Source organism: Moschus berezovskii, chromosome 9 (assembly GCF_049115385.1).
Source record: "Moschus berezovskii isolate FMDL1 chromosome 9, NW_MosBer_1.0, whole genome shotgun sequence".
Classification (NCBI taxonomy): domain Eukaryota; kingdom Metazoa; phylum Chordata; class Mammalia; order Artiodactyla; family Moschidae; genus Moschus; species Moschus berezovskii.
In genome coordinates this window covers 110,027,237-110,043,084 of record NC_142468.1, presented here as the reverse complement: position 1 = coordinate 110,043,084, position 15,848 = coordinate 110,027,237, and the positions used below count along the sequence as shown (strand labels likewise).

General features: G+C 42.8%; 1 pseudogene; it reads left to right on the top strand.

The window, feature by feature from the left end:
• The first annotated feature begins 561 nt into the window (after window positions 1-561).
• On the top strand, window positions 562-1,807 carry LOC129563082 (histone-binding protein RBBP4 pseudogene; annotated as a pseudogene).
• The last annotated feature ends 14,041 nt before the right edge of the window (window positions 1,808-15,848 follow it).

The window sequence follows — 15,848 nt, the reverse complement described above, 5'->3', positions numbered from 1 at the left end:
AACTTCCAATAAAAATAATTATTTTTATTTTTTACCCCTGTTATATGTCTCAGTAGTCACTTTAAGTACTTGAAAGATATATTCAAACACAAAGTACAAAATGGAAGATTTAAATTGTTTTTAATCTTGAGAAATCCAGAAAAGCAAGTCAAGGGCAGTGTATTGCCATAGGATTGGTGTCAAATGAGTGATTTTGATAACTGCTTCTGTTATTTTCTTATCTGCATACCTTACACTGCAAAAAAAGTTTGAAAATAGAATAGAATATTGTATGCATTTTTTGGCATGTGGACCTAGTTGAACTTTTGGTCCTCATGGGGCAGTTCTTTACTTTGTTACATTTAGAGATTTTTCTCCTCTAACCAACTCATTTAATGAGTGGTCCTAGAAAACCCTTCACTGGCATCTTCCTTTACTTCCTCAAGGCTTCAGAGCCCTATGCTTTTGGAGCCCCCAGGAAACAGAAAGCCGATTGCCTTCTCAGAAAGACAGGGCTCACAGGCTCCCTGCCTCTCCCGCAATGCTCAACCCCGGGAATCCCCACTGGTTTGCCTACCCACCATGGCCGACAAGGAAGCAGCCTTTGATGACACAGTAAAAGAACGTGTGCTCAATGAAGAATACAAAATATGGAAAAAGAACACCCCTTTTCTTTATTTGGTTATGACCCATGCTCTGGAGTGGCCTAGCCTAACTGCACAGTGGCTTCCAGATGTAACCAGACCAGAAGGGAAAGATTTCAGTATTCATCGAATTGTCCTGGGGACACACACGTCAGATGAACAAAACCACCTTGTGATAGCCAGCGTGCAGCTCCCTAACGATGATGCTCAGTTTGACGCTTCACACTACGACAGTGAAAAAGAATTTGGAGGTTTTGGCTCGGTTAGTGGAAAAATTGAAATAGAAATGAAGGAGAGGTAAACAGGGCATGCTATATGCCCCAGAACCCTTGCATCAATGCAACAAAGACTCCATCCAGTGATGTTCTTGTTTTGACTGTACAAAACATCCTTCTAAACTAGACCCTTCTGGAGAGTGCAACCCAGACGTGCGTCTCCGTGGACATCAGAAGGAAGGCTATGGGTTTTGTTGGAACTCAAATCTCAGTGGGCACTTACTGAGTGCTTCAGATGACCACACCATCTGCTTGTGGGACATAAGTGATGTTCCAAAGGAAGGGAAAGCTGTGGATGTGAAGACCATCTTCACGGGGCACACGGCAGTAGTAGAGGATGTCTCCTGGCATCTGCTCCATGAGTCCCTCTTTGGGTCGGTTGCTGATGATCAGAAACTCATGATCTGGGACACTCGTTCAAACAATATTTCCAAACCAAGCCACTCAGTTGATGCTCACACTGCTGAAGTGAACAGCCTTTCTTTCAATCCTTATAGTGAGTTCATTCTTGCCACAGGATCAGCTGACAAGACTGTTGCCCTGTGGGATCTGAGAAATCTGAAACTTAAGTTGCATTCCTTTGAATCACATAAGGATGAAATATTCCAGGTTCAGTGGTCGCCTCACAATGAGACTATTTTGGCTTCCAGTGGTACTGATCGTAGACTGAATGTCTGGGATTTAAGTAAAATTGGAAAGGAACAATCCCCAGAAGATGGGCCACCAGAGTTGTTTATTCATGGTGGTCACACTGCCAAGATATCTGAATTCTCCTGGAATCCCAACGAACCTTGGGTGATTTGTTCTGTATCAGAAGACAATATCATGCAAGTGTGGCAGATGGCTGAGAACATTTATAATGATGAAGACCCTGAAGGAAGCGTGGATCCAGAAGGACAAGGATCTTAGATCATGTCTGCACTTGTAATTTTTAGATTCCCCTTTTCTTCCTCTCAACTCTGAGATTGATTTAGCACTGGTTTTGAGATAGAGACTTTGTTTGGTTATCCCTCTATAATAAGTTCTATCAACAATGTTATTAGTCCAAACAGGTGTTTTCTAAATATTAACTGGGGGCTTCTTGATTCAGCAAAGCCACAGACTTATATTTAAATTTTCTTTCAGTTCAGTTCAGTTCAGTCGCTCAGTCGTGTCCGACTCTTTGCGACCCCATGAATCACAGCACGCCAGGCCTCCCTGTCCATCACCAACTCCCGGAGTTCACTCAAACTCATGTCCATCGAGTCGGTGATGCCATCCAGCCATCTCATTCTCTGTCGTCCCCTTTTCCTGCCACCCCCAATCCTTCCTAGCATCAGACTCTTTTCCAGTGAGTCAACTCGTCGCATGTGGTGGCCAAAGTATTGGAGTTTCAGCTTTAGCATCAGTCCTTCCAATGAACACCCAGGATTGATCTCCTTTAGAATGGACTGGTTGGATCCCCTTGCAGTTCAAGGGACTCTCAAGAGTCTTCTCCAGCACCACAGTTCAAAAGGATCAATTCTTCGGCGATCAGCATTCTTCATAGTCCAACTCTCACATCCATACATGACCACGGGAAAAACCATTGCCTTGACTAGATGGACCTTGGTTGGCAAAGTAATGTCTCTGCTTTTTAATATACTATCAAGGTTGGTCATAATTTTCCTTCCAAGGAGTAAGCGTCTTTTAATTTCATGGCTGCAATCAGCATCCGCAGTGATTTTGGAGCCCAAAAAATAAAGTCTGACACTGTTTCCACTGTTTTTCCATCTATTTCCCATGAAGTGATGGGACCAGATGCCATGATCTTTGTTTTCTGACTGTTAAACTTCAAGCCAACCTTTTCACTCTCCTCTTTCACTTTCATCAAGAGGCTTTTGAGTTCCTCTTCACTTTCTGCCATAAGGATCGTGTCATCTGTATATCTGAGGTTATTGATATTTCTCCCAGCAATCTTGATTCCAGCTTGTGCTTCTTCCAGCCCAGCGTTCCTCATGATGTACTCTGCATAGAAGTTAAATAAGCAGGGTGACAATATACAACCTTGACGCACTCCCTTTCCTATTTGGAACCAGTCTGTTGTTGCATGTACAGTTCTGACTGTTGCTTCCTGACCTGCATACAGGTTTCTCAAGAGGCAGGTCAGGTGGCCTGGGATTCCCATCTCTTTCAGAATGTTCCACAGTTTATTGTGGTCCACACAGTCAAAGGCTTTGGCATAGTCAATGAAGCAGAAATAGAAGTTTTTCTGGAACTCTCTTGCTTTCTCCATGATCCAGCGGATGTTGACAATTTGATCTCTGGTGCTTCTGCCTTTTCTAAAACCTGCTTGAACATCTGGAAGTTCATGGTTCACATATTGCTGAAGCCTGGCTTGGAGAATTTTGAGCATGACTTTACTAGCGTGTGAGATGAGTGCAACTGTGCGGTAGTTTGAGCGTTCTTTGGCATTGCCTTTCTTTGGGATTGGAATGAAGACTGACCTCTTCCAGTCCTGTGGCCACGGCTGAGTTTTCCAAATTTGCTAGCATATTGAGTGCAGCACTTTCACAGCATCATTTTTCAGGATTTGAAATAGCTCAACTGGAATTCCATCACCTCCAGTAGCTTTGTTCGTAGTAATGCTCTCTAAGGCCCACTTGACTTCACATTCCAAGATGTCTGGCTCTAGGTCAGTGATCACGTTATCGTGTATATAGCATGTAACAAACATTTATTGAATGAATTAATTAAATGCAAAATGAACAAGTACGTTTTCTATAGCTAAGGAGTGATTTCATTTTCTAGCTTTAATATTTTTTGCCTTCCACTAATACATCAAGCTCCTTTAACATCAATTTTATAAATTTATTCATTCTTCCAAGACGTTGACTTTAAACTCATTGTTTGGATTTCCACGAGCTTATAGTGTGAGTACTCTGTCTTATTATGTAGTAAGATCTAGTAATTTTAAAAAATGATCTACGACATTGAAAAGACATGAGTTCAACCCAGGCTTCATTGTTTACTAAATATGTGATCTTGGATGCATTATGTTATTTCTCTGAGCTTCATTTCCCTCACCAAAAAAATTCAAGTCACCTCAAAGAATTATGAGGGATAAATAAGACAATATATCTCAAGTTCTTAGCTGAATACTTGAAGGTACTAAGTACCAAACAAATAGTCTCGTAATATCTTTTCTGCTCTACTCCAATATGAACTCCCCATCACAGCCGAGATCCATTCCCAGTCTCATATCCTCCTAGAAATGCTTCCCCTCTTTCCCTCTTCTCTTTTTTCTTTCCTCTTCTCTTTTTTCCCCTTCGTCTTCTTTTCTTCTTTACTTTTTTTGAGAACTAGATTCAGACCTGTTTCTACCATCTCAGTCCTCATTAACCCAACCTGCTTCTCTGTGGACAGCATTTTATTTACACTGAGAATGTTAGTTTCACTTTCAGAGAAAAGGAGTAGATGTGTTTCTCCAACACATCAGTTCAGTTCAGTTCAGTTGCTCAGTCATGTCCGACTCTTTGTGACCCCATGAATCACAGCACCCAGGCCTCCCTGTCCATCACCAACTTCCGGAGTTCACTCAAACTCATGTCCATCGAGTCAGTGATGCCATCCAGCCATCTCATTCTCTGTCGTCCCCTTCTCCTCCTGCCCCCAACCTTTCCCAGCATCAGAGTCTTTTCCAGTGAGTCAACTCGTCAGAAGACTCTGAAAATTAGAGAAAAAGGCACAGCAGCTAAAGACTTAGGGACACAACGAATAACACTGTGGTGAGTGTACGGGATCTTCTTTATGTCCCATATATCCCAAACTTGGAGATGAAGAAACAAGTACTTTAGAAATGCCAAAGATGCAGAGAAAAAACAACAACAAAAGACCATTTCCAAAGGACTCTTTATCCAAGGGACCGAGAAAGGAGAACTCTGGTGCAACAGAAAACTTCGAGACAGTAACTTCTACTCCAGCCAAATACCACTGAAAACACTAGGGCTTCACTCTCACCAAAGCCAGAAAAGGGCAAATGGGGAGCCTTGGCTTCCACACTTGTAAGGCTGTAATGAGACACCCAACACTCCCAGGGGGTTGGTATCAGAGAAGGTCAGCTAGGGAACCTGGGCTTCCACCCATCTCCCTTTCCCTGCAGAGGTCTCAGAGGAGTCCTAGAACAGAGTTAAGACTTTCATCATTACCCAACAGTAATGAGGCCATTCCTGTTGCACTGAATATGTGAAAGTAAAAATGAAAAATGCAATACCATTTGTAAATGCTCAAAAAAAAAAATAAGAAAAGAAACACTTAGGTGTAAATCTAGCAAAACATGTATTGGGACATATCATGAACATGGATTAGAAGACTCAATGTGATAAAGATGTCAGTTCTCTCCTACTGACATACATGTTTAACATAATTCCTTCAAAATCCCAGTAAGACTTTCTGTAGACCAAGACAAAATTGTTCCAAATTTTATGCTGTGCTGTGCTGTGCTTAGTCGCTCAGTCGAGTCTGACTCTTTGCAACCCCATGGACTGTAGCCCGCCAGGCTCCTCTGGCCATGAGGATTCTCCAGGCAAGAATACTGAAGTGGGTTGCCATGCCCTCCTCCAGGGGATCTTCCCAACCCAGGTCTCCCACATTGCAGGTGGATTCTTTACTGTCTAAGCTGCCAGAGAAGCCCAGGAATACTGGAGTGGGTAGGCTATCCCTTTTCCAGGGGAACTTCCCAACCCAGGAATTGAACTGGAGTCTCCTGCATTGCAGATAGATTCTTTACCAGCTGAACTACCAGAGAAGCCCCCTCTAACTCTTATATGAAGAGGTAATTGAAAAAATTTCAAAAGAAACAGTAAAGTGGGAGGAACAGTCTATCCAATCTCTAGACATTACATAATGAAAATAACCAAGACAATATGATATTGGAAGAGAGATAAACACATAGATCAATGGAACACAATAGAGAACTCAGAAAGAGACCCACATAAATATGCCCAATTGTTTCCTGACAAAGGTGCAAAAACAATTCTGCAGAGAAAAGACAGCAAAACAAATTGTGCTGGAGCAAGGGGGCATCCATAGGCCAAAAATAAACAAATGAGAAGAGAAGAAATTTGACATAAGTCTTATGCCTAATACAAAAAATAACTTAAAATGGATAATGACTTAAATGTGAAATGTAAAATTATAAAGCCCAAAGAAAAAAGCATAGGAAAAAATCTTTGGTACTAGGACTTGGAAAAATGTTCTTAGCTTGACACCAAAAGTATGATCCATATAAGACAGAAAAAAACAAAGGATAAATTTGGCTTCATCAAAATTTAAAACTTTAAGGAATTCCCTGGTACTTCACTGGTTAGGACTTGGTGCTTTCACTGCCAGGGCTGGGTTTTAATCCCTGGTTTAGGAACTAACATCCTGAAAGCCTCACAGTGTGGCCAAAAAAAGAAAAATAAAAAAATTTCCTCTATACATGACCCTGATAAGAGGGTGAGAAAAAAGCTACTGACTGAGAAAAAATATTTGCAAACCATATATCCAAACAAAGCAGTAGTATCAACACTATGACAAGAACGCTCAAACTCAAAAGGAAAACACCAAACAAAATGGATTATTCACTTATTGTTGGTGAGAAGGTAAAGTACATTTACTCTGGAAGACAACTTGGCAGTTTCTTATAACCAAGTAATCCAACTCCTGAGTATCCCAGAGAAATGAAAAGTATGTTCATAAGAACATACTCAGCAATAAAAAGAACAAACTGTACTGTTTTTCTAGTACCTTATCCTAGCCCTATTTGCAGGGCACGAATAGAGACGCAGACATAGAGAACAGACTTGGGAACACAGTGAAGGGGAAAAAGAAGGTTGGGACAAACAGAGAGTACCACTGAAACATATACATCACCACGTATGAAACAGACAGCTAGTGGGAGGTTGCTGTGCAACATGGGGAGCTCCACCTGGCGCTCTGTGGCAACCTCGAGGGGTGGGATGGGGTGGGGGGTGGGAGGGAGGTTCAGGAAGGAGGGGACATATGTCCACTTACAGCATTCACATCGCTGTACTGAGCAGGAAACAATACAACACTGTAAAGCAGTTATCCTCCAATCAAAACAAAGAAAAAAGAAAACTACTGGTACTCACAATAACCTGGATGAATCTACAAAGAATTACGCTCAGTGAAAAAAGTCAGTCTCAAGTTGTTACATATTATATGATTCCACTGAAATGACATATTTTTGGAAGTGGATTACAGGTTAGTGTCTGCCAGGAGTTAAGGAGAAGCTGAGATCAGGAGGAGAAGGAGTATATCTACAAAACAAAACCTGAGGGATGCTCATGCTCACGGAAATGGTGGAAATGTTCTGTATCTTGACTGTGTCAATGTTAGTATCCTGGTTGTGATTTTGTACTATGGCTTGGTAAGATACTGACATTGGGAAGAAAGGGTTTTTCTAACAAATGCATGTGAGTCTACAATTATTTCAAAATAAAAGGCTTAATTAAAAGAAGCTATCATATATTTTAATCTCTTCTTTATTGTCTACTGTTGGTTCCAAGTAAGATCATCTTGGTTCCCTAATAGATTCTAAGCTACTGAGAATAATGACTATCTCACCACTGTGATCTCTGCCGTGGAGTTCGCACAAAGTAGGTGTTAAGACAGCTGGGTGAATGAATATTGTTGAATGAATGCTCCGCTGTGCCTAGGACAGGTAGTTATAAGCATAAGACTTGACCATTTCTCAAGCTAGATAGAAGGAATCTGGGTAATAGATATACTTTTAGCACTGACAACATCCCTGCCATTACCAAGGAGAAGATGGAGGAAACAGAGCAACACAGAGCAGCCCCAATATCCATGCCTAGATCTTCAACCCGCCTGCCACCCCACTGAAGTGCTGAAGGAAGAGATGAGCTAAAGTATATATCTCAATAATCCTTCTCCCGCTTGGAGAAGCTGAGAAGAAAGTTGTGATATAATATAACTCATCAGGAAGTTTATAAAAATCCAGTGTTCCAACACGGCATAAGTGTGTGCTAAGTTGCTTCAGTTGTATCCAACTCTTTGCAAACCCCATGGACTGTAGCCTGCCCAGCTCCTCTGTCCATGGGATTTCTTAGGCAAGAATACTAGAGTGGTTGCTGCTGTTGCTGCTGCTAAGTCGCTTCAGTCGTGTCTGACTCTGTGCGACCCCATAGACGGCAGCCCACCAGGCTCCCCCATCCCTGGGATTCTCCAGGCAAGAACACTGGAGTGGTTAGTCATTCCCTTCTCCAGCGGTGTCCTCCTGTCCCCAAGCATCGAACCTGGGTCTCTTGCATGCAGGCAGATTCTTTACTGTCTGAGCCACCAGGGACGCCCAGAACTGCATAGAAGTGTCTTTGTTATCTCTTGCCGTGCTGTCTACGTGCTTTGCAGTCTGGGTGAAGACCCTTAAAGGGGTTAACTGAGCTGGATATAAACCAAAACATTTTCAGGACATAATTAATCATAGTCTTTCTTCTGATCCATGTTTCTAAGGTTCATGATTTCTTAGGGAAATCAGGTTTTGAATCTTTTGATGTTGTTTGCTGTTGCTGCGTAGCTTTTAGTTTTTATATATGTCCATATTACATTACTAACTGCCTCAATGCTGATGAGAGTAAAAATGCTAATTGGATCCTGAAAGATGTAATGGCTAGTGACAATCACATCAACAGAAGTGCACGTACATCGTGGCTAGCTGCACAGAGAGCTAAATTAAGATATAATTATATGGGCATTTATAGATTACATATTAATTGGTCTTTCATTAAATATTGCATATTATAGGACATTAATGAAGATGACTAAGACATAATTTTTTTCCTTTGATGAACTCACAGACTGGCAGGTAGACACATAAAAACAATTACAACACTGTAATAAAAGCTGTAACAATGGTGTGTTCATGGTGTTATGAAAACAGAGAGAAAGGAGAAACTAACTCAACCTGTATATTCTGGATAGTTTCTAAGAGTTGCAGAATCCTGTTGTTTTCAAAAAATCTGAGTTTGTTTCCCATTCCAAAGTGGTCTCTTTACTTAACTGTGAGAAATTACAGGACACCGTGCAGCTTTAAAACTTACAATCTGGCATTTCTAATATCACCTGAACCTGCCTGAGGTCCAACTATTTCCAGGTGAAGGTAAGAGCAAAAATTTGGAGCCAGACTCCTTGATTTAAAATCTCAGCTCCGCTGCTTGTTATGGAGAAGGCAATGGCAAGCCACTCCGGTACTCTTGCCTGGAAAATCCCATGGATGGAGGAGCCTGGTGGGCTGCAGTCCATGGGGTCACTAAGAGTTGGACACGGCTGAGCGACTTCACTTTCACTTTTCACTTTCATGCATTGGAGAAGGAAATGGCAACCCACTCCAGTGTTCTTGCCTGGAGAATCCCAGGGACGGGGGAGCCTGGTGGGCTGTCGTTTATGGGGTCGCACAGAGTCGGACATGACTGAAGCGACTTAGCAGCAGCAGCAGCTGCTTGTTAATTACCAAGTTACTTAACCTCTTGAGACTCTACTATCCCCAACTGTAGAGTGGAAGTAATAATGATACACTATGCCTCGCTGATTTCTGAAACCACTCATGCTTTTAAATGCTATAGCATTTACGTCATTGCATTCTTATCCTATTACTTTCTAACATTTACATGACCTTTAGCTGTATAATAATAACAATACACTCAATTGTAATGATAATGGTGATTCACAATTGATTTGACTTTCTATCCAATTAGAGAAATTTCAAATTTCTCAAAATTTTCATGCAACTTATCATGACACTATGCAATTTTCTAAAACGTACATACCTATAAACACATTTCACCAGAAACAAACAAACTGGTTCAGTTCAGTTCAGTTCAGTTGCTTAGTCGTGTCCGACTCTTTGCGACCCCATGAACCACAGCACGCCAGGCCTCCCTGTCCATCACCAACTCCCGGAGTTCACTCAAACTCATCTCCATCGAGTCGGTGATGCCATCCAGCCATCTCATTCTCTGCCGTCTCCGTCTCCTCCTACCTCCAATCCCTCCCAGCATCAGACTCTTTACCAGTGAGTCAACTCGTCGCATGAGGTGGCCAAAGTATTGGAGTTTCAGCTTTAGCATCAGTCCTTCCAATGAAGACCCAGGATCGATCTCCTTTAGAATGGACTGGTTGGATTTCCTTGCAGTCCAAGGGACTCTCAAGAGTCTTCTCCAGCACCACAGTTCAAAAGCATCAATTCTTCGGCGATCAGCTTTCTTCACAGTCCAACTCTCACATCCATACATGACCACGGGAAAAACCATAGCCTTGACTAGATGGACCTTTGTTGGCAAAGTAATGTCTCTGCTTTTTAATATGCTATCTAGGTTGGTCATAACTTTCCTTCCAAGGAGCAAGCCTCTTTTAATTTCATGGCTGCAATCAGCATCTGAAGTGATTTTGGAGCCCAAAAAATAAAGTCTGACACTGTTTCCTCTGTTTCCCCATCTATTTCCCATGAAGTGATGGGACCAGATGCCATGATCTTCGTTTTCTGAATGTTGAGCTTCAAGCCAACCTTTTCACTCTCCTCTTTCACTTTCATCAAAAGGCCTTTGAGTTCCTCTTCACTTTCTGTGGTGTCATCTGCATATCTGAGGTTATTGATATTTCTCCCGGCAATCTTGATTCCAGCTTGTGCTTCTTCCAGCCCAGAGTTCCTCATGATGTACTCTGCATACATGTTAAATAAGCAGGGTGACAATATACGACCTTGACGTACTCCTTTTCCTATTTGGAACCAATCTGTTGTTCCATGTCCAGTTCTAACTGTTGCTTCCTGACCTGCATACAGGTTTCTCAAGATGCAGGTCAGGTGGTCTGGGATTCCCATCTCTTTCAGAATGTTCCACAGTTTATTGTGGTCCACACAGTCAAAGGCTTTGGCATAGTCAATGAAGCAGAAATAGATATTTTTCTGGAATTCTCTTGCTTTCTCCACGATCCAGTGGATGTTGGCAATTTGATCTCTGGTGCCTCTGCCTTTTCTAAAACCTGCTTGAACATCTGGAAGTTCACGATTCACATATTGCTGAAGCCTAGCTTGGAGAATTTTGAGCATGACTTTACTAGCGTGTGAGATGAGTGCAATTGTGCGGTAGTTTGAGCATTCTTTGGCATTGCCTTTCTTTGGGATTGGAATGAAGACTGACCTTTTCCAGTCCTGTGGCCACTGCTGAGTTTTCCAAATTTGCTGGCATATTAAGTGCAGCACTTTCACAGCATCATCTTTCAGGATTTGAAATAGCTCAATTGGAATTCCATCACCTCCAGTAGCTTTGTTCATAGTGATGCTTTCTAAGGCCCACTTGACTTCACATTCCAAGATGTCTGGTTCCAGGTGAGTGATCACGCACAACTGACCATGCACAGAAGCACGGCGGAGAGGAGCTACCCCACGCCCAAGGGCAGGGCGGTGGCCGAGAGGAGCTGTCCCACGTCCAAGGGGCGGTGGCTGCGCGGGCACAGGAGGGCTGAGAGGAGCTACTCCACATTCAAGGTCAGGAGGGGCGGCCTTGAGGAGATACCCCTTTTCCAAGGTAAGGTACAGCGGCTGCGCTTTCTTGGAGCAGCTGTGAAGAGATACTCCACGACCAAGGTAAGTGAAACCCAAATAAGACGGTAGATATTGGGAGGGGGTATTAGAGGGCAGACACACTGAAATCATAATCACAAAAAACTAGTTGATCTGATCATATGGACCACAGCCCTGTGTAACTCAATGAAACTAAGCCATGCTGTGTGGGGCCACCCAAGACGGACGGGTCATGGTGGAGAGGTCTGACAGAATGTGATCCACTGGAGAAGGGAATGGCAAACCACTTCAGTAGACTTGCCTTGAGAACCCCATGAACAGTATCAAAAGGCAAAATGGTAGGATACTGAATGAGAAATTCCCTAGGTCGGTAGGTGCCCAGTATGAAGGGATGGAGCCAAAGCGAAACAAATACCCAGTTGTGGATGTGACTGTTGATAGAAGCAAGGTCCGGTGCTGTAAAGAGCAATATTGCATAGGAACCTGGAATGTTAGGTCCATGAATCAAGGCAAATTGTAAGTGGTCAAACAGGAGATGGCAAGAGTGAATGTCGACATTCTAGGAATCAGTGAACTAAAACAAACTGGAAGTTGTAGTAATTAGAATTCTGGCAGGAAATGGAGAGTATAATGCATTTGGGTAATCTGAGGAGAGTTTTTAAAAAGGACTATTGGGAACTTCCCTGGTGGTCCAGTGGATAAGAATACACATTCTAATGCCGGGAACATGGGTTTGATCCCTTGTCAGAGAACTAAGATCCCACAAGCCACTGGGCAACTAAATCAGATGCTGCAAAAAGAAAAGCCCTTGCATGGCCGCTGGAGAAAGCCTGTGTGCTGCAGCGAAGGCCCAGCACAGCCAAAATTAAAACAGTAATAACCAAAAATTAATAAATAAAAAGGACTATTGACACAGATGCAGAGAGGGAGTAGGAAAATCACAGAGGATAGTGAGGTGGAGTCATGGCAGGGAGCTAGTGCCACTCTTTAAAATAAATTTTCTAAAATTGGAGGATAATTGCTGTTACAATGTTGTGCTAGTTTCTGCTATGCAACCACGTGAATCAGCTATATGTACACATACGTCCCCTCCACCCTGACCCTCTCTCCCGCTCTCCCATTCCACCTCTTGGTGTTCCACAGAGCACCAAGCTCAGCTCCCTGTGTTACACAGTAGCTACCTACTAGCTATCTGTTTTACATACAGTAGACATGACTGAGCGACTTCACTTTCCCTTTTCACTTTCACACATTGGAGAAGGAAATGGCAACCCACTCCAGTGTTCTTGCCTGGAGAATCCCAGGGACGGCGGAGCCTGATGGGCTGCCGTCTATGGGGTCACACAGAGTCGGACACGACTGAAGTGACACAGCAGCAGCAGCAGCAGCAGCAGTGCATATGTGTCAGTTCATTGCCACTCAAACCTGAAGGGCAAGGAGAGGGAGCAGTTATCATAATTCAGAGAAGGCCATTTGACAGGAGTTATGACCTTTGATGGGCTTCCCTGGTGGCTCAGACAGCAAAGAATCCACGGGTAGTACAGGAGATCTGAGTTCGATGCCTGGATTGGGAAGATCCCCTGGAAGAGGGCATGGCAACCCACTCCAGTATTTTTGCCTAGAGAATCCCCACGGATAGAGGAGCCTGGCAGGCTACAGTCCATGGTGTTGCAAAGAGTCGGACATGACTGAGAGACTAAGCACAGCATAGTACATGACCATCGATAGGCCCATGGAACCCAGCAGAAAGATATCTAGGGGAAAGATACCCTGATCTCCTTCTCCCCTCTTGGTTATTTTTACCAGAATCCCCCTACCATTGACCAAGCCCAACAGAAAGCCTGACAGCAAGAGAATCATCGAGGCCAGGCACACAGGTCAGCTTCCCAGAGCACAGAGCAGGGCTGAGATGAGCAGAGAGTGGTTCTGGAGGGCAACGATAGAAATTAATGTGGAAGACTATTTTATGGTGAATTCTATTGCAACAACAACAATAACACAATGAAACAAAAAAACAAACTCAAGATTCATTGACAGCTGGTCCCTAACTGGACTCTATTCTAAATTCAAACATAGAGAAAGATTTTCAAAGGCTGAGAAACCTCTAGGAAGAGCATCCTCCTAAATGCTCAGGTCAGATGTGGCCCTAAGAGATAGTCACCAGGAAAGTCTTCTCCAAATGGACAGCTATGGGACAAAGGAAAATAAACAGAGAGGATTTCCCCAGAAGGCAGAGTCAGGGTCAGAGGAAAGTAACTCCACTGCCTAAGCTCAAGGGCTTCATTCTTATTCTTACTGCCCAGCAGGATGTAATATGGGCTGTGTGTTTCTCATCTGTACCTTATCAAATGGGAGTTTTTTAAAGTTGCAGTTATCCTGTTTCTTCCTCCATCATCATATACTGGGTGGATCTGGATCAGATATCATCACTTTTAATCTTAAGTTTACCAAGTCACACGGAACCACAGTCAGAACTATTGAAGAGGACTGGAGCTCACACGGAGAACACTGGCCTTTGACCTGAACACAACTAGAGTTGTACTCATTGGGGGAAGAAGTAAATGTATTCCACATGAAATGAGTATATGAAAATAAGGAAACATATGAATTATGTGTCGCCAAGGGGATGGACTGAGGTGGACACCCTGATGGACTACCCAAGAGCCTTTCACAAACACCCTTTGCTTGCCTTTCTCTACTAAAAAGACCAAAAGCTAAAAATACACATCTTTCAGTCTCCCTTGCAGCTACAGAAAACATAATTGTGGTACTAAAATGTAGAGACTTCTAGAAATCCCTAAGGTTGAGTCACTGTCCTTTCTCCTTGGACTATAAACATGATGCCTAAAGTTGAAATGGTTATCTTTTGACCATCAGGATGAATTTTCTGTGCTAAAGATGATAGAGCAAAACAATAGGTGAAGCTTGGTTTCCTAATTACACTTAGCAAGATTTTTGGCCAATGTAATTAATGACTCATCTCATATAATGACTATTCAGTTGGTACATTTTTTTTTTTTTACCATATAGCTCTTTAAAAGTCATCCATTTTTGAATTAAGATTCCTTTTGCTGTTTTTGTTGTCTTCATAACTTTTTCACTCCAAATGCATTAAGCAGATATACAGTAAGAAGTGACATTTTGACATTACAGCTTCAGACAAAGACATACTCTGATAAATCCTGACCATGAAAATGTTAAGTCACAGAATATCGTATCGACCTATGGGAATATAAATGTTGTTACTTTTTCAAGGCCCTGTTTTCTAGAGACTGTTTTGTCTTTCCCTTTCCTTACATGTTCTTTCTCACGCTCTTCAGACAGATACCTTGGCTGACATGTCAGGCTCAGCAGATGTTCTGTATGCAGAACAAACTTCCTTATCTTCAAAGTCTTACTATCGCTTTTCTGAGCTCTGTTACTGAATGCCAGATAAGTTCTCAATAAAAAGGCACTCAACATTTTCTCAGGGAGTTGCTCTTGCAGGAGCTCTCCCTGCGCTATCATAATCCTGGGTGTTTGTGGGAATTAATTCAGTGCGACACTGTAACGAAGAACAAATGTGAATTGTGCACCACACTGAGAGGGTTAAATTCATTACAACAGGGGAAACGGAGAACAATGGCTACTGCATAACATAGCCAGGCCAGCTTCACAAGTCCCGTGGAGCCACACAGGGCCCTGCACTCAGAAGGGTACCGTGCTTGGCTTAATGCTCTGTTGCCGCCATCTTGAAATTCTTAATACTTTTATCTTTAAATTCTTGTATTGTAAGCAAACTCTGATGGAACAGTGGCGCACACACAGGAGCAGAGGTGATACTTGTAAATTTGTGTCTTCCCCACTCTCTGCTGCCTCATTTGCATGTTGGACCTGTGATACCCCATGAGCACAGAACTCTGGTGGACCCGCCCACTGTGCGTGGGAGTTGATCAGGTCTCAAAGCAAGAACAGAGTAAGCATGCTACCTCTACAAGAAGGAAGTGATGACATTGACAGCCTCAGGGGAACATGCTTTCTGTTTGAACCAGAGTTTTCTTTATGCAGAAAGAAGGGAAAGCCATTCTAAGACATAAGAACAACCAAGGAGCTCTTTGGGCTTCCCTGATAGCTCACTGGTAAAGAATCTACCTGCAATGCAGGAGACCCCGGTTCAATCCCTGGGTCAGGAAGATCTCCTAGAGAAGGGATAGGCTACCTATTCCAGTATTCTTGGGCTCCCCTTGTAGCTCAGCTGGTAAAGAATCTGCCCACAATGCAGTAGACCTGGGTTCGATCCCTGGGTTGGGAAGATCCCCTGGAGACCCAAAGAGTTAGACATGATTGAGCAACTTTCACTTTCAAGGAGTTCTATCATATCTTTCTTCTTTACTGGTATTAACAGGCCAG